General features: G+C 32.1%; 1 long non-coding RNA gene across 1 annotated transcript in view; it reads left to right on the forward strand.

Annotated features, from left to right (window-relative positions):
- The first annotated feature begins 2,194 nt into the window (after positions 1 to 2,194).
- LOC117315447 overlaps positions 2,195 to 25,541 on the forward strand; it is a 52,949-nt gene continuing 29,602 nt past the window's right edge. Inside the window, exon 1 of the long non-coding RNA XR_004529702.1 lies at positions 2,195 to 2,261. This is a non-coding gene — a long non-coding RNA (uncharacterized LOC117315447). The remainder of the gene's footprint in view (positions 2,262 to 25,541) is intronic.

Here is a 25,541-nt window from a genome sequence, read left to right on the forward strand (position 1 = left end):
ATTCATACTGAAAGGGAACTGGAAACAGTAAGAGATTGTACAGTTAATGTGGGAAATAGAAAATAAGACAATAAAGGGTTGTTTTCTGTTCTCCAATTACACCATTATTATAGAATATTTCATCAGTGTATTATCCCATAAAACGGTAACTTTCTATTGCGTTTGTTTGTGTTGCAATTATAGTTTATTTAAAGAAATGAATCAACAAGTATAATTGGATTGAACACTGATATACGTTCATTGTGTTATATAGTGGCAGACAGTCGGATATGTTTTACCGTAAAATACTCACTTATACTGTTACAAGTAGATAAAATAATCAGGACTTGTTTTGACGGCAATCGCAGGAAACTCTGGTTCTACTAAATCAAGCTATACATTAATCGATAACAACATATTTTGAGAAAAATGAGCCATAAAACAAAAACAAAAACAAAAACATCACAAACATCAAAATCAGTATCATTGGACAATGGTCTGTAATGAAGTCACTTTCATTAGACAATTATGTTGAATTAGGTAATTAGCTTTATTGGACAATGCTATCTAATTAAATAAGCCTCCTTTCACAATGATCTTTAATCAAAGATAATTGCACAATGATTTCTAATTAAATAAGTCTCATTAGGCAATAGACATGTACGAACTATCTTCTTGTAGTAATCACATCGTTGGTTAGTACGGGTAGTGATACACATCAATGGCAAACTGTTGATATCTATAGACTGAGGATTGTTATAGTTGTTAACATTCGTATACAAATGTGTACGTACATCGAAAATACGTTCCTTATATCCAGTGTTTCGTGCGAAGGTAAGTTTATGTTTATTTCCTATAACACTACTGAACTTAATATTACATTTTTAATGATTATAATGCTTTTTACAAGAACTGCAATTGGCTGAATCATTTATGATATCAGCATTTTGAGTAAAAATGACCTGTCCGTTCGTAACGTCACTTTTGACTGTGTGATACAGCAGCGCTTTATATTTGGAGAAATTTAAAGTATCACAGTAGATTATATTATAATGTTAAGGCTTTTAATTTATGTAATAGAGCTATGTAAACGTTTTTGTGTTGTTTTTGTGGGGTTTTTGTTTGTTGTTTTTTTTTCTTTCTTTTAATTTGTCATTTGAAATTGAGTTTAAAGTAGTCTTATTTATACCTCAATGATATGGGAATGTCTTTATGTTAAACAAATTTAAAGGTAGTAACTTGTGCATGATATTCGTGTTGCGTGTTTATCATCTACGTCTGAGGTTATTATCTTTCAAAATAAGATATAGACAGGAAAACAGGAATATGAATGATTAAATGTTGCCAAATTAGGACGCTACAAAATATATTAGATACTCGGGAGACTGTTACATCGATATTTACAGTGAACGGTGGATCTCCAAAGTTGTAAATGCTGCCTTTCTACACATGTAGTTTGCGTCGTTCAACTTCCATGAGGAGAATATTAATTTATTTGACTTCTAATATTAGGACATAACGCTTTATTCTCTTATATAGGTTGCACAAAATCAATATGTAATTACTCAAAACAAAATAGCTACACACGTCAGAAACACATCTTTAGGGACTTAGATCGAGTAAAGCATCAGCAGATTTAGTTATGTAAATAAGACGGAAGCTGGGCCGTGGCATAGGCTCGCTTGTTCTTTGGACCAGGTGAGCTAATTACCCTCGCTATTTATTAAACACAGTATATATTTCCATAATTTCAACTGCACACTGTTCATAAACTTTAAGAAGATATTTTTGTATTCATAACAAAATTTTAATACTCATCTCTCTTATTGGTTTTTAGAGCAATATTTGGTTGGTTGGTTTTTTAAAGTTGTTTCTTTGACTGGTGGCCACTTGGCTTTTGGTCTCAGGGATTTATGAGCTCAATATAAGGAATGTTGCAGGCATATTAGCTGTCCAACAGTAGTAAACACACCGTTGGGGAATGTTTCACTGTCATTGACTAATTTACATGTGATAAATAGATAGTTTATCGTGGTTCAATATGCAATTGGCAAAAGTTCATATAAGCTATCGTTACTGCTGTCAATCGTTTGAAAATATTCAAAATTATGTACTATTACTATTTTATATACATCTACGGATCAGATTGTTTACGCATAAGTTAAGTGCTTGCCTCGTGCAGGCACAAGCGGAAACTCTCATTGTACAGCATTAGTTATTATATATGTTAGTATCGGCACTTCATCTGGTAGAGCTGCCGGTGACAAGCCGACTCGACGGTGGTGAGTACATTTGTTAACATTAATACACACTCATTTATGTATTTATATTCTAAAAACTATACTTAAGTTGTATGTAAATGTATTGACATGTACCGAAATGTAAATAATTGTCACAAAAGATGACTCCTAAATGTACAAAACCTTTCTACGACATATTTCATCTTTCAGTTTAAGGGACCTCTGCAAGACATATTTATATATTTCATCTAATGGGTGTAGCGTTCGCTTTTACGCCATTACGGCCTTTAAGATGACGAGTACCTCTGTAAGGCATAGTGCTATTTGGTTTTCAGCATAATTTATATGTATATGAATCATTTCGTAATTAAATATCCTGTATAATTGGTTTCCTTTGTTCAACGTTTCGTTGATTTGCCAAAGTACATTTTGAAAATGACGGGGGTGGGGGTCATGTTTCCCTCGTCTGAAAATTCAGTTTCCTCTCAAACCACGAAATAAAACCAGCTGTAGTCTACCTCACCTGTCGTTAATCTGTACTATTCCAATTCGTATCTGTTGGTTTTTACTATAGGTGATACATATTTAAAGGTGTTTTACATGATCAAAAACATGAATATATTAACATATGTGTAATGCAATACTTTCATTATTTATGGCATTACAACTCTGGGAAATCTAAAGCCCCTCGTTTCATTCTTCAACTGATAGGTGCATACACAGTTAATTGCGTCTTAAGAAAATGTTGTCGGACTTCACTCTTTAGATGAGATGTTACTTTTGGTCGTTTAAACGATCTTTTCAGTTTCCTGTTATTCGGTATTTTACACTATAATAGTATTGATTAGATTTTATCGATATAGAAGTTGTATTTTTGTTTTGTTTTTGTTTTTGATTTTTTTTTGTTGCATGTCTCTGAGTATTTGATATGCTGTTAATAATGAAACATATTTAGACAAATGTATAACAGTTATAAAGAAATAACTGTGAACTTATATATATTTTTTCGATAAATCAAAATTTTTATATGCGTGATGAAAAATTCGATTTGTTGTTTTTCATATTACGCAATATTTGATTGATATTATTAATTTATTGAATTGTCATGCTTTTTAAAAATGCCTACTCTTTAAAATATACAGTGTGTTCTGGGTGCAGATATATGGTGAAGAGTTTGTCGCTCTGTGTAATCGTATCGGAATGAAATAGATTTTGTTTGAATCTTTGCTTGTTTTTTTATATCAAGCTATTTATTTTCTTGATTTTAAAAAGTGCTGATTTATTCATTCGTTTATTTATGTGTATTTATTTATTTATTCATTAGAAAAAAAAATCCCCACTTCTCGCATAGATAAGAAAACTTATTGCCATCCTATTATGTATACACTTACCACGTTTAAATGAATAAATCATATATACAATAAAAGTAACACAGAGGCCAAGTGTATTTTGATTTCAACATTTTTCATGAAACTTAGTTACAAAAAGAATAGTTACATAAAATTTATAGTGCAATTATACTTATCACGTGCATGTTTTGGAACATAATCTTTTTATTCCTACGAGGTATTCAATTAAATTAGGTTGGCTAGAGTAAAGGAGCTAAGAGATCCTTTTTTATTAGTTGGACACCCAGTTGTCCCGTAATACCATATACAGTCTTACGTTTTACTGCAATACACCAATATACACACATCTCTTTAATTTTACAAATCGTGATACATATATACATCACCATTGTCTGTCTATGATATGTTCACTAAATATCTAACATGGCAAAACGTTTAATTATAATTTTGAAAAGCTAGGGCTGATTTACAAATTCAGATCTGCCATTTTGTGAAAAGAAATATTTGATTAACATCAAACCATGGCTATATAATTTTAGTAAGTTTAAAAACATCTTATTGTCAAAATATACTAATCATCAATTGATTCATTGGCTGAATTACATGCTTTTATATCAATATTTTAAGTTATGATATCTGTAAATTGATATTCCAAAGGTAATTCGTGGAAGCGACAAGTCGCATAACAGAGTCACTGCTAACAATATCTTAACCCTCTGGTAATTGATTTAGCCAAACTCTGAAGAAGGTGATTTGGTTTGAGGGAAATCTGATCATTTTTGTCTGATGCCAATTTAAGCACGAGTCATACCGTTATTAAAACTAGGCCAACTATTTATTAATCCCTGTAAAAAATACCCTTCGGATGCTTTATTTACCTTCTACTTCTCAAATAAAAGAAATATGCAATAACAATATTTAAACTGTCTGACATATGCTGTATGTAATTTTTGAAAATGTGAGGTTATAAATATTTGGGGTTAATTTCGCTATAAATATCAGTGTTTATTTTTATGCAATTTTGATGAATAAAACATAATTTGTTCAAACGTTATACTTAGGATATATCTTTAATTTAAGATGTCTGAAGTTTTTTTTATATCAACTGTATTATATCTTGGTTTTTGTTAACTAATATATTAATTTTTTTGTTCTATTTTTGATCAATGCGTCTTGTTCGTATCTGTTCAGAGCTTTCATATTTCCATTATATTACTTTACTTCTACTTTTATAATAACTTCAAGCTGTCATCCGCAACCACTTTTGTACTTTTGTCTTTCCTTTTAATGCTGAAGCAGGAACATGGAATATATATACGTGGTTATCTCTTTATAACTCTACATATCCAACAAACTGATTAACCGGCTTCTATAATTTAGATAAGAGCAGCGAGAGAGCAGCCTTGTTTTACTGACCGACTAAACTAAAAGAGTCTAGAAAGGAAAACGCTTGTAGTATAAGGGTGTAGACATTTATGTATGTCGTTTCCATCTATCGAATTAGTTTTTACCGAAACGAAATTACTGAATATTTCAATGTATTTCACCCGATCCAAAACTTTTTTCCTGACAGAATGATAGAACCGCCATGATTCTTCTGGGTAAACAACCAAAACTACATCTTGTTCTTACTGATGGTGTGTTTTAAAACAAATCTTATATTATAGTGATACATTTTTTCACTTTCTGTCAATTCATTTATCTCAATAATACAATTATTTATGTAGGATCATTTTTTGCTGCGATTTGAGTATTTATATCAAGTTCCGAACTAACAGCATCGTCAATATTTTTGTTATCCCCGTCATCCATGTTTATGGACAATTGTGCACATTAATATTGATTTATGCCAACTGTTCTATATTAAATAGATATCAATTTTTAGTAGAGTCCTTTCTTTAAGTTTATGTTTTACCCTTTTATCATTTAACTTGATCTTCGACCTATATTTAGCGGTGTTTGTAAACAAAGAAATTATAACATCTGTCGGATACTAACAGCATTTAATTGATGGGATACGTTTTTGTTTGGAGTCCTCATTACTGCTCATTTCATATTATATTTGTTGATAAGAAGATTATGATGTTTTCTAATTAAAACCTTTCTCCGTGTATACATGTTTAACATGCGTTCCCAAAACTAATATTGAGTGTATTAATAAACTAAAGTAATATTGTTTGGAAAGCATGCTAAACATATAACATGCTATTTGTAGGCTTGATGTTTAAGTAATTAATACAGGAACAACATGATGATCTGATTTTGTGAATTGGTTTGATTCTCCGGGTTGTAACGGTGTATATGTGTGTAGAGAGGAAGTAGAGTCAAAGGTACGTGTGTGTATCAGATTTTATTTACGTGTAGGGCTGTACAATAAAGACCCTGGAAATCCGACAAATTCAGTACAATTAACTATGTCATATATAGTCCCCAGGGGCACGTCTAGGTAAAACATTGGTTTTTGGTCTGAATATGTTAGATGTAAATCTGTTATAATTTTGGGTACATATTAAAATAACTTATTTTGTTTCAGTCGTCCGTTTATCAAAAATGATTTCAAAATTGATATAATTGATATCTTTCATTTCTGTTACAATTTGCTGCCCTTTAAGTCTTTTAACATATATCTCTTCTTTACTTCAAATTATTTCAGTTTGTAATCAGGTTTTTTCTTTTTTTCTTTCCCTATTTCATCATAACACCTTGTTCTCCTAACCAAAATGAGGTTTTGTAATAATGCACAAAGCACTTTAATTAGACGAGAAGTACATGACGTTCAGAATATATATAGATTAGTTGACAACTATGTTCAGATTAGAGGTAGACTATTAGTACACTGCATTTATCCTAGAAAGGAAACTAGTACATTTATAAGACAGGTAGATTATTGTTGTGCTTTACTACAGGGGGAAAAGTAGACAACTTCTCTTAGACTAGAGTTGGATTTTAATTAACTGCATTAAGTCTAAATGTAGACTTATAAGGCAGAACATCTAGACGATATATAAATTATAGGTGCACTACATATATATTCAAATATACTACCCTTGCAATATGTTAAGCATATATTAGGACTAATATTGCTCTAAGGTAGAGTTTTAGTATTAGGTTATATTTCAAATTAAAGTAGATAAGTCATATTTTACATATATATGACACGTAGGTTAGACGTAAACTATATATAACCGCCGTTGAACTAGTAAGTCGTTTAGACAAAATAGAGACTATTAGTGCCGTAATTCTTCACTACAGATTTACTAGAAGTACACTAAGTTTAAACTAAAGGTAGAATGGTAGCGTACTGCATTCAAATTAAAAATAATTTGGTCATCCATTTGATTTAGACTAATTGTAAACTAGTATTGCACTAGTTTTAGACAAGAGGTAGACTAAAAGTGAATAAAGTTCAAATCACATGTATTTTTTTTTTTTAAATACAGTATCTTATTTTGACGAGAGATCAGAAAATAAAGAAAACACGGATCGGAGAAACATTTAATTATAAACAGTGACAGTAAGAACAATTCGTCTGGAATGTCTTGTTTAGGGATTGTTATTTTACTGGGGTATCACATGTCAACCTTTACTTGTGAAGAGTATGCTTATCTCCCTTGGATTACTAGCTGCGCCTTAGGTGAAATTGGAAATCTTCCTACAGAATGTCTATTCTGCACTTAAACACGAACCATCTCGCCTTTTATTATTTATTTCCCGATCTATTCTGAATAAGGAGGAAATACCAATACGGTCTCTATGTCGATATCAGATATAGTTTAAGAAAGAAAAAAAAGCAAATGAAAAAAATAACAATAAAAAAATGAATAAATAAAAAAATGATACACGAAATACGTGAAAGAGGTAACGCAAATAAAAAATTACCATTCAACAATAGAAAAGAGATAACTTTGGACCGTTTTTTGATACAGATTCTGTAGTTAAAATAATACAGCCAAGTAATCAAAACTTGATAATATCATTTAAATGTGGCATTTTTACACAAAAAATGAATACATATATAATTTATCCAATAGGCAATAGTTAGCATTAGGTTTCAACTAGTAGTGCACAAAGATTAAAATATAGTGTTAAACTAGAAATACATCACGTTTAGACATAGACGAGTAATGCACTACACTAATACCACAAATAAACTAGCAGTTCTCTACGTTAAGACTGCAGGTAGACAAGTAGTACACTACGTTCAGGCTACAAGTAGACTAATAGTGCACTACATTAAGACTACAGGTAGACTTGTAGTACACTATGTTTAAAATATAGATAGACTAGTAGTGTTTAGACCAAAGGTAGACAAAACGGCAGTAAGTTTATACAACAGGTAGACTTGTATTACACTACGTTAAGAAAACAGGTAGACTAGTTGTAAACTTCATTCAGACTATATGTAGACTAATAGTGTATTAGATTTAGACAGTAGTTAAACTAGGAGCACACTTCGTTAATATTACAAGTAGACAAGTAGGGCACTACCTTAAGACTACAGGTAGACTGGTAATACAGTACGTTAAGACTACAGGTAAATAGTAGTACACTACGTTCAGACTACAGGTAAACTAGTAGTACATTACGTTCAGACTACATGTAAACTAGTAGTATATTGCATGTATACAGCAGATTGTTCGTTCAACACTACGTTAAGACATCACGGAGACTAGTAGTACACTGGCTAAGACTACAGGTAGATTATTAGTGCATTATATTTAGACAGCTGTTAAACTAGGAGCACACTTCGTTAATATTACAAGTAGACAGGTAGGGCACTACCTTAAGACTACAGGTAGACTGGTAATACAGTACGTTAAGACTACAGGTAAATAGTAGTACACTACGTTCAGACTTCAGGTAAACTAGTAGTACATTACGTTTAGACTACATGTAAACTAGTAGTATATTGCATGTATACAGCAGGTTGATTAGTTGAACACTACGTTAAGACATCACGGAGAGACTAGTAGTACACTGGCTAAGACTACAGGTAGATTATTAGTGCATTATATTTAGAATATATGAAGAAATGTATTGAAGTACATATAAACAGCAGATAGACAAATAACGACTACATATAGACAATAGTAGAACTAGTAGCGTGTAGACATCAGAAGACTCAATACAAGTGCACTTCTTTCAAACTACAGGCAGACTAGTACTACACTACATTTAGACAGCAGGTAGACTAGTAGTACACTACGTTAATAATACAGGTAAACTAGTAGTACACTGCATTTATAAAGCAGGTAGACAAGTAGCACACAATGTTCAGTCTACAAGTACATTTGTAGTGCTCTAAATTTAGACTACATGGATACTAATAATGTAGTACACTTAAATAGCAGACAGTAATGCACAACGTTCAGACTAAAGCAGGACTAGTAGCGTTTATAATCAAGTAGGCTAAACGCGCATCACGTTAAGACTAATTTAGACTAGTAGCGCACTACGTTTAGACTATTGGTACACTAGTAGTGCGATACGTTTCGAATACAGTTAGAAAATAGTGTTCTACAACCGGTAAATTCAAGGATACAGGAAGAATAGTATTTCATCACATCAAGACTACAGGTAGACTAGTAACAAAAATATACATATATAATATGTTAATTCATCAATTTTTTTAATTGTAGCTGTCTATAGTTCATGCTAAAACTTTTCAAATTTTACTTTTCTCTGTTCTGGTATGTCACCAAATAAGGAGTCAGTTAGCATGACACAGTTGGTACATTAAATGTAAAGTAAACTGTATGTAGGCGTACTAATATTCAAAACAAAACAAATATGAAAAACAAAATTATGAATTTGATGAATGTTTAGAGTAAATATAACATAATAAAAAAAAACCTCATTTTATCAATATCATATATACGGGCTCTACTTGGTAATTAGCAATCACCAGATTTGAACATATGTTTGTGATTTAATTTGTGCACAAGTTATATTGACAAATGCATCGTTATTTAATTCATTTTATTATTATTATTATTTATGTATTTATTTGTCCTTTTGTATAGGACAATGTAAAACATGTTTCTGATAGCTGCTAGACAACACACGGGTATTTGTATCATACAGGTAACAAACCTTTATCGGGGGTACTTCCTATTTCATCTATGTGTTTCAATCCGCATCACCTGTTGCTCTAGTGAACACGTAGTCTAACTTGAGTCTCAACGTAGTACACAGCTGGTAGATTTAAAGTAAACTATATTTCTAGCTGCTTTGTGGACAATTCATTTTATTTTGTTACTTAAGATCTTTTGTATATAGAGAAAATGTGGCATTCAAGATCATTGCATAATTACTAGATTTCATATCGGTATGAGCAGAAATATCTTTAAGACGCAAAATCAACAATTCAATGCCCGATACATGACCTTGAACTCGCGCCCACTTGCTTGATAAATGTGTCAAGTTTGCCTGTGTGTATGCTGTCTGACAGACGTACTTAAGTACTTGTTAATCATTCAAACTCTACAACCTCTCGTTTTGAATCATCGTTGTTGACACTAGGACTATTTAAGTCCGAGACAAAGATGGAAATTTAAAAGAGCAATAGAAGTGGGGAATCCTCAAAGTCACTGCGGTGTGAAAAGGATTGGAATCCGGGTAAATTAAACGTCTCATACTCTAAAATTCCTTGGGTGTCATGGAATTTTTTTCGTGGAAATCAGAAAACATACTGTATCCATACTAAAAGGAAAATAGAAGCAGTTAGACATTTTCGGGTTAATGTGGAAAACAGAAAATAAGATGAAGCAGAGTTGTTTCCTTTTCTCCAATTAGACCATTATTAAATTATATTTCTTCTGTGTATTTTGCCGTAAAACGGTCCCTTTCTATTGCGTTTCTTTGTGTTGTCATTATAGTTTATTTTAAGAAATGTATCAACAAATATAATTCGCTTGAACACAGATATACGTTCATTGTGTTATATAGTGGCAGACAGTCGGGATATGTTTTTACGTAAAATACTCACTTATACTGTTACAAGTAGAGAAAATAATCAGGAATTGATTTGACGGTAATCGCAGTAAACTCCTGTTCTACTTAATCAAGCTATACATTAATCGATAACAACATATTTGAAACAAATAAAAAAAAAGATCAAAATCAGTATCATTGGACAAACATAAGATTCGAAATAATTCAGATCAATTCGATTCAGCCGTCTTCCATATAATCCTTAAATCTTATTAGACAGAGATGTTTAATTAAATAAGTATCATTGGACAAATATATTCAAATAAATAAGTCTTATTGGACAATAGTTTGTAATGAAATAAGTATCATTGGACAACAAGTCTACCTAATGTAAACTAGCTATGCGTTCAGGTACAGATTAAATGTACTTTGTAGTTATTGAAATGTGCAACAGTGAAGGCGCCGAAAATTAAGTCAGTCAATTTTGAGCGTAGAAACAGAACAATAATTAATCATTTAACCTCGATTGTTACAGGAGAAAACATCGTGAATTTCTGTCTGTTAAAAATCCGTAGTTAATTGGTTTCGGTAAGACAAAAAAAAAATCATATGAACGAGGGCCTTCATTCATGTGAACCCGAAATGACCCGATGGATGCACGTGCGCACCTCGTAAGCATGTGGTAAGGTGTAAAAAAAAACAACACCAAAACACACGAGGTCATAGTCATAGTTTTGGACCATATTTCATCTATAAATGAGGAAACACAATATTTCATTTAGTTTTCATTTGAAATTTTAGCAGATAACTACTTGTTTATGAACGATCATATGTCAAATTTAATTGCATATCCATAGTTTAACGGTAAGTACTGATCATATTTGTGAAGCACATTTTAGTGTGAATTACTCGAATCAAAGTATACTTAATACCAAATATTCGGCAAGCGTTTTGGTTTCTTAGCTTCAGGCCAGGGCTTTGGCTCTTCGCTTCGAATTGCATTCCGATGAAAAAACTTACCTCAATACTGTCAACGTACTAATTTCAGCGCTCTCATATTTTGACGTGTAAAGAAATATAAACCAATTAGCGCAATGCAATAGTCAATAAACTGAATGCATGTGTTAAACGCGAAAATGTTTAAATAAGATTGCCGCTAAAGTTACACTGTAGAGCCAATGAAATATAAATGATGAGTATGTCTGGCTGCCGTAGTTGCCAAATTAGGGGGGGGGGGGGGGGGGGGGGCTGCATGATATTGTAACAAATAATTGTAAATACAGGTTTTAAAGACTACATTACGAAAATTATTTTATGGCAAATGTGAAACCAATGAAACGATGATCAACAAAATAAGTATATTGCATTCGTCAGTATCACTGTGTCACACAAACTTTGCAGTTAGCATATGAAAACGCTGTGGTGTTAACCATCTCAACAATTTAAAGACCGTGTCCTGGAGTATTGCTTTATTTTATTTTTAATTTTATTTTTTCCTTCCGCGACAAATTAAATGGAACTCAATTCTACTCATGTACAGCTACTAACACCCTCCTTCCCCCAACACCCGCTTACACATATACGTACGTGAACTGCGAACGTTACTTTACCCCAGACGCCATGTCATGATCTGTCGCCATATTTACGTCCTGTCAGCATTATCTCTTTTCCGTGGCGTAATGTATATACTTGCATTATATAGCTTACGCATTGTGCGATTTCAGGCTTGCTGAGCCTATCAATGACCTCGATGACCTAGTCTGTATCAGGTCAGCATAAACTGATAATATACATTTAGATTTTGTATGTGTGACTGTATTGCAATATCGAATTAGTACTTGGGTGTACATGATTTGTTGAATTAAACCATATGTTATTATTTATACACATTAAACTATTATGTCCACTCTTGTCCCCGTGGAGACTCAAGGGCATTTCACAACACTGAACCTTTACCCAGATATGCTAGAAACAAACATCACTGACAATTCGATTCAGTTGTTCAGGATGAGTAGGCCCTTCCTGTAACCCCTTTTTGTTGCCTCAAAGTTACATCACTTTAACTCAAATGAGCAATATGCTTTTAACTAAAATTGATCAAACTTCATGTATCGGTTCAGAACCAGTTAACTTAATAGATTAAAAGTTGATTAAAACAATGAATCCATCCCCTCTACTGCTCCTTTGAAATTCAAATTATGTAAAACTTATATCATATTAAAGTTTGAAGAAATGGTTACCAAGAAAATTATGTTATTTTAAAGGTCCATTGAACATATACAATAACATAACTGTCTTGGTACATTTGGCAAATCGAACCTTTTTACACGTGTAGTCTTGCGTCATTCTATTTTCTTAAGAAGCATATAAATGTATTTTATTTCTATTATTAAGACATTACTCTTTATTCTCGTATGTATGTTGTACCAATTCCATGTGTTAATTATTCTAAAAAATAGCTACAAACGTCAGAATACATCTTTGGGACTTGGTTTGAGTATAACATCAACAGATTTAGGTGGTTAAATAAGACGCCCTGGCATAGGCTCGCTGGTTCTTTGGACCGGGTGAGCTAATTACCCTCGCTATCTATTAAACACAGTATATATTTCCATAATGTCAATCGCACACTTTGCTTAATATTCATAAAATTTAAGATGTTTTTGTATTCACGACACAAATTTAATACTCATCTCTCTTAAGGATTTTTATATCAATATTTGGTTGGGCATTTTTGTTTTTAGTTATTTCTTTGACTGATGGTTACTTGGCTTTTGGTGTCTAGGAGTATAAGGCTCAATAGAAGGGATGCTGTGGGCATATTAGCTGTCCAACAGGAGGAAACACACCGTTGGGGAATTTGTATCACTGTCATTGACTAATTTACATGTGATAAATAGATAGATTATCGTGGGTCAATATGCATTCATTGTTCCAAATTACCTTTTGCAAAAGTTCATATAAGCTATCGTTACTTCTGTCAATCGTTAAATATTAATCAAAAATATATACTAGTATTACTTGATATACATTCACGGATCAAATTGTTTACGCATGACATAAGTGCTTGCCTCGTGCAGGCACAAGCGGAAACTCTCGTTCGTATAGCGTTCGTTAATCACACGAGGAGCTGCACGATGTAGCCGCGAAAGTACTAGGGAGATAGCAGATCTGTGTTTGACATTTTATTCTATTATCATTTACCGTCACATGGACACTTTAACTGTATCATTTATATATATATGTGAGTGTGCATGTGTGTGTGATTATCGGCATGTTTGTTTTGTCTGCTAATTCAGTTTCCTCGTAAACCAAGAAATCACCTGTCGTTAATCTCTACTATTCCCATTGGTACAATTGTATCTGTTGTTATTTACGATAGGTGTTACATATTTAAAGGTGTTTTACATAATTAAAAACATGAATATATTAATATATGTATAATGCAATAAGTTCATACTTAATTGCTATACTGCCATCAGGTAAAAAAAAATAGCTCCTCGTTTTATTCTTCAAATTATAGGTACAGTAACAATTAAATGCGTCTTAAGGAAATTATGTCGGATTCCACCTCTTTATTTAAGAAGTGACGTTTGGTCTTTTATACGATCACTTTATGTCGCTGTAATTAGGGACTACACATAATAGCGTTGATAAGATTTTATCGATATAGAGGTTGTCCCCCCTTTTTTTTTTGCATTTTTGTGCGTTTTTTATATGCTGTCAATTAAAGGCATATTTAGATCAATTGAATCACAGTTTAATTTGAAGAACTGTAGACTTATTCATCTTTTTAAATAATAGTTCTTGTGCACGTAATAAATGTTTTAGTTGTCGTTTTTCATAGTACACAATATTTGATTGGCATTTTGAATATGGTAAGTTTTAGTGATTTTGTTTTAATTTCTATTCTTATTATTCTTCTGTTATTAACTTATAAATTTTCGTTATGGGTGCAAATATATGTTGAACAATTGGTATTTCTATGACATCGTATCGGACTAAAATATATTTTGTTTTAATCAATGATTTTATTTGTATCTTGCAAAATGTGTGCTTGATATTACAAAGTGTTAGTTTCTTCATTCGTTTATATACACATGTATTTACTGACTATTTTTCCCTAAGTCTTGCATAGGTAAGGGAACTTCTTGCCACCCTGTTCTGTATACACGTACCGCATTAAAAAATATGTCATATATGAAAATAAAGTAACTCAGAGGCCAAGTGTATTTTGATTTAAACATTTTTTATGAAACAAAATCTAAAAAAAAAAGAGAATAGTTAGGTAAGATTCATATTGCATTTATACCTCGTGTAAGTTGTGGTACCTCTTTTTTGTTATTCCCTCGGGCTATTCAGGAGTTAAGGGGTCCATTTGTATTAGTCCAACTCTCAGTTATACTGCTCTTATGTATTTTTTTGAAATCACGCAATACCATATACAGTACTGCAATACACCAGTATGCATACATCTCTTTAAAGATACAAATCAAGGTATGTGCATCAACATCAGGCGACGAAAATGGTGTCAATACATATCTAAGAGAACAAAACTTTTAATTGTGATTTTGAAAGCCTATAATAGCAATTATTGTGTATTCCTTTTAACAATGTCTTGCGATTGTATTTAAATTTATGATGTCCAAATATGCCATTTTGTGGAAAATATAACAAGTTAAAAACAAAGCATGGATAGATTTTTTTCAAATAAGGTTATGGAAAGGTTAAATACATTTTATTGCTAAAATATACTTATCATCAATGTATTTATTAGCGGAATTACATACTTTTATATTTCTATGTTTTGTTTTTTTGAGGATTTTGTTTCTGCAATGATATCTACAATTTAAAAAAAAATAAAATAAAAATAAATAAACAAATAAAACTATTTGTAACAACAAAGTGATCATTGTCAGACATCAAATCTTTTGTTTTTAGATTTAATCAGCAGTTTATCAGTAGTTCTAATTTGATGCTGAATTGAAATTTAATTTGATCTGTGTTTATATGTTTAACATGCGTTCCAAATAATAGTATTAAGTGAAATAATATGATTTGGAAAGCATGCTAAACATTTAACATGCTATTTGTAGGCTTGATGTTTAAGCAATTAACAGAAGGACAACATAATAATCTGATTTTGTGAATTGGTGTGATTCTCCGGGTTGTAACGTTGTGTATGTGTGTACAGAAGAAGACAGGGCCAAAGTATGTGTGTGTATCATCGGGCTTTATTTTACGTTTAGGGATGTACAATATAGACCATGGAAATCCGACAATTCAGTACAATTGACAGTGTCATATATAGTCCCGTAGGGCACGTCTAGGTTAAATATTGTTGTTTTGGGGTCTGAATGATAAATATAAATCTGCTATAATTTTGGGTACATTTTAAAATAATTTATTATGGTTCAGTCGTCCTTTTGTCAAAAATTACTTCAAAATAGATGAAATTTAGATATCTCGTGTGTGTTATGATTTGCTGTCATTTTAAGCATTTTAACATGGATCCTTTCTCTGCATCAAATACTTTCAGTTTCTAACTAACTTCCTTCTTTTTTATTTTCCTTTCCTATTTCGTCGTAGCTCCTTGCTCTCCTAACCTTAATTTTATCAACAAAATCAAATATTTTCCCATTATGTGATTATTCTCATTGTACCAAAAATTATATCCTTTTTCACTTTCTGCAAAGGTTCATTCGTGCAATTGATATAAAACATGAGTTATCTGCATGATTTAACGCTTTGAACTTCCTAAACGGTCTGGTCATTATAATCGTTTCATACCTACATTGCCTTATAAACTATGTTATGCATTGATATCATACAGAAAAGGTTGTCACTTATAAGTATACAGTCACATTATAAATGACAGAAATATTGCAAGTGACATGAGTAGTTAAGAACATAAACACTTATTTTGAAATATTAACACATTGATCTTTAAAAATCGGCATATCTATACCAAATATATAATTTCACTTTGTAAAAAATCGTAAAAGATGTACATTATGTACAACAATTGTATTATAACAAACATTTCTCAATATGCAACAACCGGTTTGCAGTCAATGTAAAAATAGTATGTAATTCATCCATTAAACATCAAAAATCAAAAGATTTAAACCATATAACAAATAATACTGAAATATAAAATCCAGTTAATTCTGAAAAGGTAAAACCTAATAGCGTTCAAAAAAGTGTTAATGATATGATGTTTCAGAGGCTGTTATTGAATTACTCTAACACACACATATAAACCCTTGTAGACACTGATGATTTTCAATTATCTGAGTTTTTAGTTGGCTTTTGCCGTCTTCTCCCACACCCACAACTACCATAGTTATTAATGTTGAAACCGTACCATATTTGGTAATAGACGAAATACTAGGAAAATTGGTCAGCTATCGTTTAAACATCATTTAATGTATATCTAGTGATCGGTCTGAATTGTTTCCATGAAAAACTGTACAAAACATCCTATTTTACTAACACTGACAAACAATACAGGTACCACTCAATAAAACTTCCTCGTTTACAGGATATGATAATTGTATCAAATAGAGGGACACATTAAAACCCAATACCTAAACAGCTTTAAAATTGTCTCTCATTTGGAAATATACACAAATAATATACCGACCACAGATTTTGCTATGAATCCCAATAGCACATTTCATTATCCATAAATAAATAATTAACAGCCTATATACCATACTATGAACTTTGTATTTAACATGTAACGGAAAACTACTAGCGTTAAAAGCAAAGGCTGACTAAAAGTACATTGCGTTTCGACTTCGAATAAACTTGTAAGATTTAGACCACATGTACACTAGTAGGGCGCTACGTTTAAAAATAAAGAATGGAGTGTAGTTAGGGGCGATAATTCTGTTGCGAAACGTACTGAAAGTATAGGTGCCCATTTTGCCGGCTTTTGTAGCGATTTGAGGTTGGAAAATGGCAGATACAATTTTGATAGCTTTTTGAACCATTATATAAGTCGGATCGATCTAGGTCTGGATGTATGTGGTATCCCTGTGGATATTCGTATTTATGAGATATTTTGGGTCAAGCATGCCAAAGTCGACAATTTAAATAAGACGTTCTGTTTAAATCGGCCTCAAAAAAAAAAAGTCCAGAGATAAATTGAATGCACTCATTAATAGATAAAAAAATGTTTCCTGAAGTAAGCGGTCTGTTTAGTTTTTCGATATCTTCAACAAAACGGTCACCACATTTTTTGAAAATGGCCTATTTTTTTACTTTCTCGGTAATTATCACTCGACAGGGGCATTAAAAGCTGGTTTTATATTTGTTTTGGGCGAGTCATCTTGTTGGTGTTTTTCAAAGTCTGCATTTACATCAACAGATCCGTTAAGATTGATATTTGGAATTTAAACGTAATACATATTATTGGCAGAATTTGTTTGGTCGGCTTGTCCGCATATATAAAAGAAAACTCATGGGGTATTGGCACTGAAAGATTTCCCGAGGAGTTCCGGATGGAATAACACCGGGAATTCACGCCGCTTACTCGTTCAATTCAAAGGCGTTAGCTGCAGTCTTAGTGAGTTGTATTACTTTTTCCAGTCAGGACCAGGAAGTTGTAATATCATATCATATCAAAAGTGATATTGGACGTGATAGCTGTTCTGCTATGGCAAACTTTGTTTGCTTTACAGGATCAGTATTCATCGTCAACCCAGATCACCGTTCAAGTCTTTTCAATATCACATCTAAACTCATAAGCTTCCAGTTGGAAAGGCATAGATACGTGTTCATTAACGTTTTAAAGCCAGACAGCGTTTAAATATGTTATATTTATTTTCGTTATTGTTTGTTTGTTGAATGAAATTATTGTGTTGTTATAGGCCTAGTTGATGTATGTTTTATTAAGTTTTGATATGTTGATCACAGATCAGCTGATATTCGTTTATGTCGAGGAGCAACATTTCGAGAATCATATCATACTTATATGTATATCATTAATTTGGTTACGATGACACGAACATTCAAGGAACTACTGTACATGTACTTCAGTACACGCTAGCAGTATATTGAACAATTTGTTTTCAATAATAGTGTTGTTTTTTCTCATTTTTTTTTAATGAAATATTTATATTCAAATGCTTTAAATTTTGAAATTAAAGACTCTGGCCTGCTCCTCATTGAGATGGTTCTTAGGACAGTGTCAAATTATATGATCTTTTGCATTAATAAATAAATGATGTAAATTTTCAAATAAATTTGCCTCAAACAGCATACAACATATTTAAATCTTCCACCTTAATGCACCGAAGAAAATAATATGCAAGAAAGCTGTTCTGACAAATTTAGCTAAAATATTGTCAATTATTATGTCGCATAAAGTAAAATTCAGTTGCTTTGGGTGTAAAAAGATGTCATGTATTTTGTTCTTATGTTTTGAAATTAAATCAATTTAAACTTACTACAAAAAAGTATAACATGGACAATAATTTTACAAAAAATAAATCAAAGAGTTACCAGGTTTTAGCTATCACAATTTTACAAAATTTTCTAATTTACAAATTCCATCAATTAGTAAATTATCAAATATCTATACGTTGTTTTACTATAAATTCCATATCAACATATTTAAACCTTTTTTCTACATATAGAAACCTGTTTTGACAAACTTTAACTAAAAATATGTCAATTGTTATATCGCATTAAGTTAATTAACCAATTAAGGGTGTGAAACCATGTTGTATTATTATTTTTTTATTTTTTTAAATTTTAATCAGTTTCAATTATTTACAAAATAGTTTTTAATCAAAATGTAATCTGCACACAATTAGAGATTAGTCAATTTTGAAATATCATTGCTTTACATACCATACCAACATATTTCAACCTTTCACTTACATATACCAAAGTAATCAATGTGGAAGAAACCAAGAAAAAATATACTAAAGGATTTTCAACTTTTATGTATTTCTTGTGTCACACTAAGTTAAATTCAAATAGTTTATATGTTTCTATTTTAGGCAACACAGCCGTAGGCAAATATTTACATTAGGAAGCGTGTTCTAAATTCTTGGCCGAAGACCGCAGTTAATTTCCTCTTTGTTCTGAAGAAACAAATTCATAATTTTGAAACTTTACATAAACTGGTTTTAATTTCATATTGAATAACTGAACTCTCTCAATTTCAAGTTATTTTGATATTGAGATCACACCATTTTCTTAAATTTTCACATATTTTACAATTGCAACTGTAACCAATTAAAAAAATTAAAAGTTTTGAACAGTTACTGTTACTGTGAAGAATTGTAACTATAGGCCTCAGGTGACAAGTAATTACTCTCTACGTACTACTTAAGAAAAGCTTAATTAAAATATTTTTGAGACTTTGTGTAAAATATGGTCTTCATTTCATATTGTAGAACTATTATCTCAGTTTTAAGCCATTTAGATATCAAGAAACACATTTTTCCATAATTTGCACTTCTTTGGTACGATTGAGATAGAGTGTTAATTATCATTTATTGAGGGGTCACGGTCGGCGAGTGTTTAAGGTGTCCCAACACTTTATCACTAGCCCTCCACCTCTGGGTTGCTAGTTCGAAACCTAAAGTGGGCAGTTGCCTGCTACTGACCGTAGACCGATGGCTTTTCTTCGGGTGCTACAGCTTTCCTCCACTTCCAAAACCGGTCACATCCTTAAATGACTTTATCTGTTAATGGGGCTAAACCAAATAATTCAAGTTGATGAATATTATATATAGATAAGAAGTATAGAAAATTTTGAACAATAATCCTGCAGAAGAAAAGGGAAGCTGATAATCATGACGGTATATGTGCAGGTCATGATTGTGGCTTTGGGCAATTCAACTTTACCCTTATTGCACTGGATGGCATGGGACGGGCCATCCAGTGCAATTGTTGTTCAGTGAGGTAGTCACTAACTACTATAATGCTATTCTTCCTCAAACTGACCCTGGCTGTTCATTGGGTGATAAACCAAGCAAACATAACAGACTAAACATGTGTAAGAGTAAGACATGTCTCCTTAGTCATTGTAGGTTGAAACAAAAATATCTGAAAATGCGATTTATTATCCTTGAAAAAAAAAGCTCAGTAACATTAGCAATTGTTAAAATCACATAAAAAACATTTAAAACTTGTTAACATCTAATTTGTCATTTGGGATGAATAAAGGTTGATGATTCACTCATATCTGGTCCTGATACTAAGATTGATTTTAATGTAGTGATAGTAGTATAATACTTCATTTTTTATAACAAACCCAAAATAACTGATTGGGTATCGCACAATCACTATGGACTTAAACCGGGTTTATTTTACCTGCTCTGTTAACCAGCAAGATTACCAATGGAAACAAATAAAGAAACCTCTTTTTTCATGAAACCGCGATTTTCACAATAATATTTGGTATGCGTAAATTAAAATCTGATATTTTACAGCAGGAGCTTCATGCTTTTTAGGTTAGGAGTTTCAACCTACCATTGATTGTTATGGACCTGTATAACCAGGAAAAAAGAGGGGGAGGGGGATGTTGTTATGTCATCACTTTTCATTGATTATAATACTGGAAGTGCATTTGAACAACACAAAAGAGGCCCTGATTTTGACCTAATATTATATCTATGACATTTCTTACTTTTTGATGGCATGTGTCACTTTTTATCGATTAGAATACCGCGAGTACATCTGTTACTAAGCTGAACGTAGCCTTATGTTGGTTGGTTTGCGTGTTTTATCACCACGTGCATGTGGTTCAGTCAGGATCATTTTTAAGCTGGGTCTCTTTGTATTAGTTGGTGATTACCTCATTAAACAACACACAAGAGGCCCTGAACTTATTCTTGGATAGATGCTAATTGATGTCATATAATCAATTAAAATGACATTTTCCAGAAAGCTGTAGAATTGTGAGAATAATTATTATATAGAAGGTACCAGTTATAAATCACTGTATCGGAGGTATATATTGGTATAGGAGGTGACTACTTCATTGACCAACACACAAGAGACCCTAAACTAATACTTGGATAGATGCCAGTTGATGTCAATTATAGTTTCATATTCTAGAAAATTAGAATTGTGAGAACCCAAAAACCTTCAATTTTCTCACGGCAGTATTGCTTTTAAAGGGTAATTGAGGGTTTTAAATGTCACGCGACTGAATAAAGTGCAAGTGAAGAAATTAAGTGAAAGTGATGAAACTAAGTGAAAGTGAGGAAATTAGGTGAAAGTGAAGGTTGTAATGCTAAAGGAGCGGATTTTTTTTAATCCATCTTTCGTGCTCACAGTGATCGCCCGTCACTACACATCATTCTTTCTGTGACACTCCTTTAGGTGTCACCCTACAAGTACAGGTAAAATGATAGTGTTCTACATCGAGGCTACAGGTAAAATAGTAGTGTACTACGTCATGGCTACAGGAAGAATAGTAGTTCATTACCTCAAGACTACAGGTAGACTAGTAATACATTTAAATTTCACATCAGGGCTACGTCGGAGTCCTAGTTCTTTTTGTTCTTTTATCATATAAATACATATATTAATATGTCAATTCATCCATTTTTTTTATCATTGTTGCATTCTTTTGTTTTTTCATGCCAAGACATATCAAATCTCAATTTACATCAAATCTGAACAAATGAGGAGTCAGTTACATTTCTTTTTATATTTTAATGAGTTAATGGCATGCTAAACTTTCTGTAATTGCGTATCATAGTGTGAAAATGTAAAAAATAACGATATAAAAACATTAAGGCGTACTAATCTTCAAAGCCAAAATAATAATGAAATAGATCAATATTTAAAGTAAATATAATACAATAAAAATAAATGTATATACACGCATTTGATCAATATTATAGATACGACATCTACTTTATGATTAATTCACAAGCACCAGATTGTAACAAATTTGTTGTTTTCTCAATTGTACATCTTTGATCGTTCATTTAGTTTGTTTAAGGAAAGAAGTATGCATTTATTGCATATTTTCGTGATATTTGTTAATGTTGCCTTTGATGGGTTGATCTAACCATGCGATACTATCAATGTATTTCATTATTGAATACCAACGTGTCAATACTGACCTGTCTGTTTTGTTATATAACAAGGTATGTGTAGGGAACACAGATATATGTAACCACCTATTTCATCTCATGGTAATCACAGTCAACTCTTGTTCTACTAAATCAAGATATATAAATCAATCGATGATAACATCTTTGAAAAAAAAATCAACAAAAACATAAGATCAGAAATAAGCCTATCAATTCAATTCAGGGGTTTTCAACGTAATCCCAGAGTCTCATTAGACAATGATTTTTAATTAGATAAATTTCATTAGACAATGATATTTGTTAATGCTGCCTTCAATTTCATCCTAAAGTCTCATTCGACAATGATCTTTAATTAGATAAATTTAATTAGACAATGATAGTGGTTAATGTTGCCTTCAATTTAATCCTATTGTCTCATTAGACACTGATCTTTAATTAGATAAATCTCATTAGACAAGGATATTTGTTAATAGTGCCTTCAATTTAATCCTAGAGTCTCATTAGACAATGATCTTTAATTAAACAAATCTCATTATACAATGATCTTTAATTAAATAAGTCTCATTAGGCAATGATTTTTAATGATATAAGTCTCATTAGATAACGATGGGGTTTTGTTTTTGTTTGTTTGTTTGTTTGTTTGTTTGTTTTTTTTGTTAAACGTCCTACTAACAGCAAGGTCATTTAAGGACGTCCCAGGTTTTGGAGGTGTGTGGAAAGCCGGATTAAATAAGTCTTATTGGAGAATGACCTTTAAGTAAATACTTCTTATAGGGAACAACCAACCAATTGAAAAAAAATATTTTTGAAACAGCCCCTGTGTATAGAACGTTGAGCCAAGGATAAAATGTCTGGCAGCCACTGATTGGCCAGTATGTTATGAAGTGAGAAAATAGATATGTAGCCTGATAGGTAACTATCAATAAGAAATGTTGATATAAATTTCTTAAGTCCGATTGGTTTTTTCCCCAAAAGTTCACGTAATAATAGTAAACAGGTAAACATTTAAGATGTTTGAGAATTTTTACTGCGAAATTCACCTATTTTCAAAATGGCTACCCTGGAGAAAATTTGAGCTGAAGGACCCAACTTTTTTTTTTGATTAGGTGTTATATCAGACCCTAAACTTTTGTTGTAAACCATAATCGTCATATTCAATTCAAGAATTTGAATGAAATAATCCAAAACGTTAACACTAAGGTCTATGGAAAAACAATTGGTTGGTTGGTCTCTACATATAGCTACCGCATATGACATTTTGTGCCATCTAGCGTCCCTGGAAACCAGATGATGGGACCGACTAGCACATTTTCGGACGGGATTCTCATCTTGGAGGCATTGTAGCAGAATTTAGAGAGAAATTGAGATTCAGGGGGGATTGCTGATGAAAATATGACACATGTAGTGTTACAAGGAGGACCATAGACCGGACAGATACGGACATATATTCTATATTTCAATTGTAGCGGTATATATCGTGGCTCGGGGTGCGGTGGTATGCTGGTTGTACTGCTGGCACTACCCCGGTTCAATGTGTGGGTGTGTGTCTGGTTGTTCTGTTGTCACTACCCCGATTCGGTATTCGGTGATATGTTTGGTTGTTCTGTTGTCACTACCCCAGTTCAGTGTTTGGTTATATATCTGGTTATCTTTTGTTGTCACTTGCCCGGTTCCGTGTTCTGTGTCTGTGTTTCGACTCTTTTATCTAAATAATGGCTCCACTCCTAATTTTTTTTCTCGTTCGGCCTTTTTTTCTTCATTTTTTTTACAAAAAGACCAGAAATTAGGGGGTGGAGGAGATAACATTGAGTTATCTCCCCCTGATCTTTATTCTATGTCTTATTTGTTTATATTTCTGAGTAGCACGATTTCTATACTTGGCTATTAACCAAAAGCCATTACTTTAAATTCAAAGCTTATCAAGATATTAAAATTTACATTTCAAAATTAACTCAATTTTAATGTGGTTTTCTCTTAAGAATTTCATATCCGGTACCAATAGAAGAATCAACCTACCAGCCTAAGACTTGCAGTCAGGCACTGCATATTTTGATAGCATATCCTATGGTTCTATCCTGTTCCAGAAAAGTTATCTTTGAAAAATGTGAAAGATGCTATAGGGAACAACCAACCAATTGAAAAAATATATTTTTGAAACAGCCCCTGTGTATAGAACGTTGAGCCAAGGATAAAATGTCTGGCAGCCACTGATTGGCCAGTATGTTATGAAGTGAGAAAATAGATATGTAGCCTGATAGGTAACTATCAATAAGAAATGTTGATATAAATTTCTTAAGTCCGATTGGTTTTTTCCCCAAAATTTCACGTAATAATAGTAAACAGGTAAACATTTAAGATGTTTGAGAATTTTTACTGCGAAATTCACCTATTTTCAAAATGGCTACCCTGGAGAAAATTTGAGCTGAAGGACCCAACTTTTTTTTTTGATTAGGTGTTATATCAGACCCTAAACTTTTGTTATAAACCATAATCGTCATATTCAATTCAAGAATTTGAATGAAATAATCCAAAACATTAACACTAAGGTCTATGGGAAAACAATTGGTTTGTTGGTCTCTATTGGACAATGATTATTAATGAAATACATGCTGGGCAATGTAGTTATTGCTTGCATTTGAAATGAATATGAAATCCGTGGCATCAGTGCAATAGCCAATAAGCTGAATATATTAAACGTGAAAACGCTAAAATCAGATTGCCGCTTCAGTTTTACGTTTACCAGGCAACATTTTTACTTATGAACACTGTAGTGGCAATGAAATATAAATGATGAGTATGTTGTTTGACAGCCTTAGTAGCCATATTAGGACGCTAGAGAAATTATATTGTTCTTCCTCTGACTAAAATGGCGGGAAATTGGGGGGGTATTTTGTGGATAAGATTGTAATAAAATTTAAATACAGGTGTCAAATACTAAATTACGAATTGGTAATGAATATTATGGCAAT

The sequence above is a fragment of the Pecten maximus genome, chromosome 17, assembly GCF_902652985.1.
Source record: "Pecten maximus chromosome 17, xPecMax1.1, whole genome shotgun sequence".
Taxonomy (NCBI): Eukaryota; Metazoa; Mollusca; class Bivalvia; order Pectinida; family Pectinidae; genus Pecten; species Pecten maximus.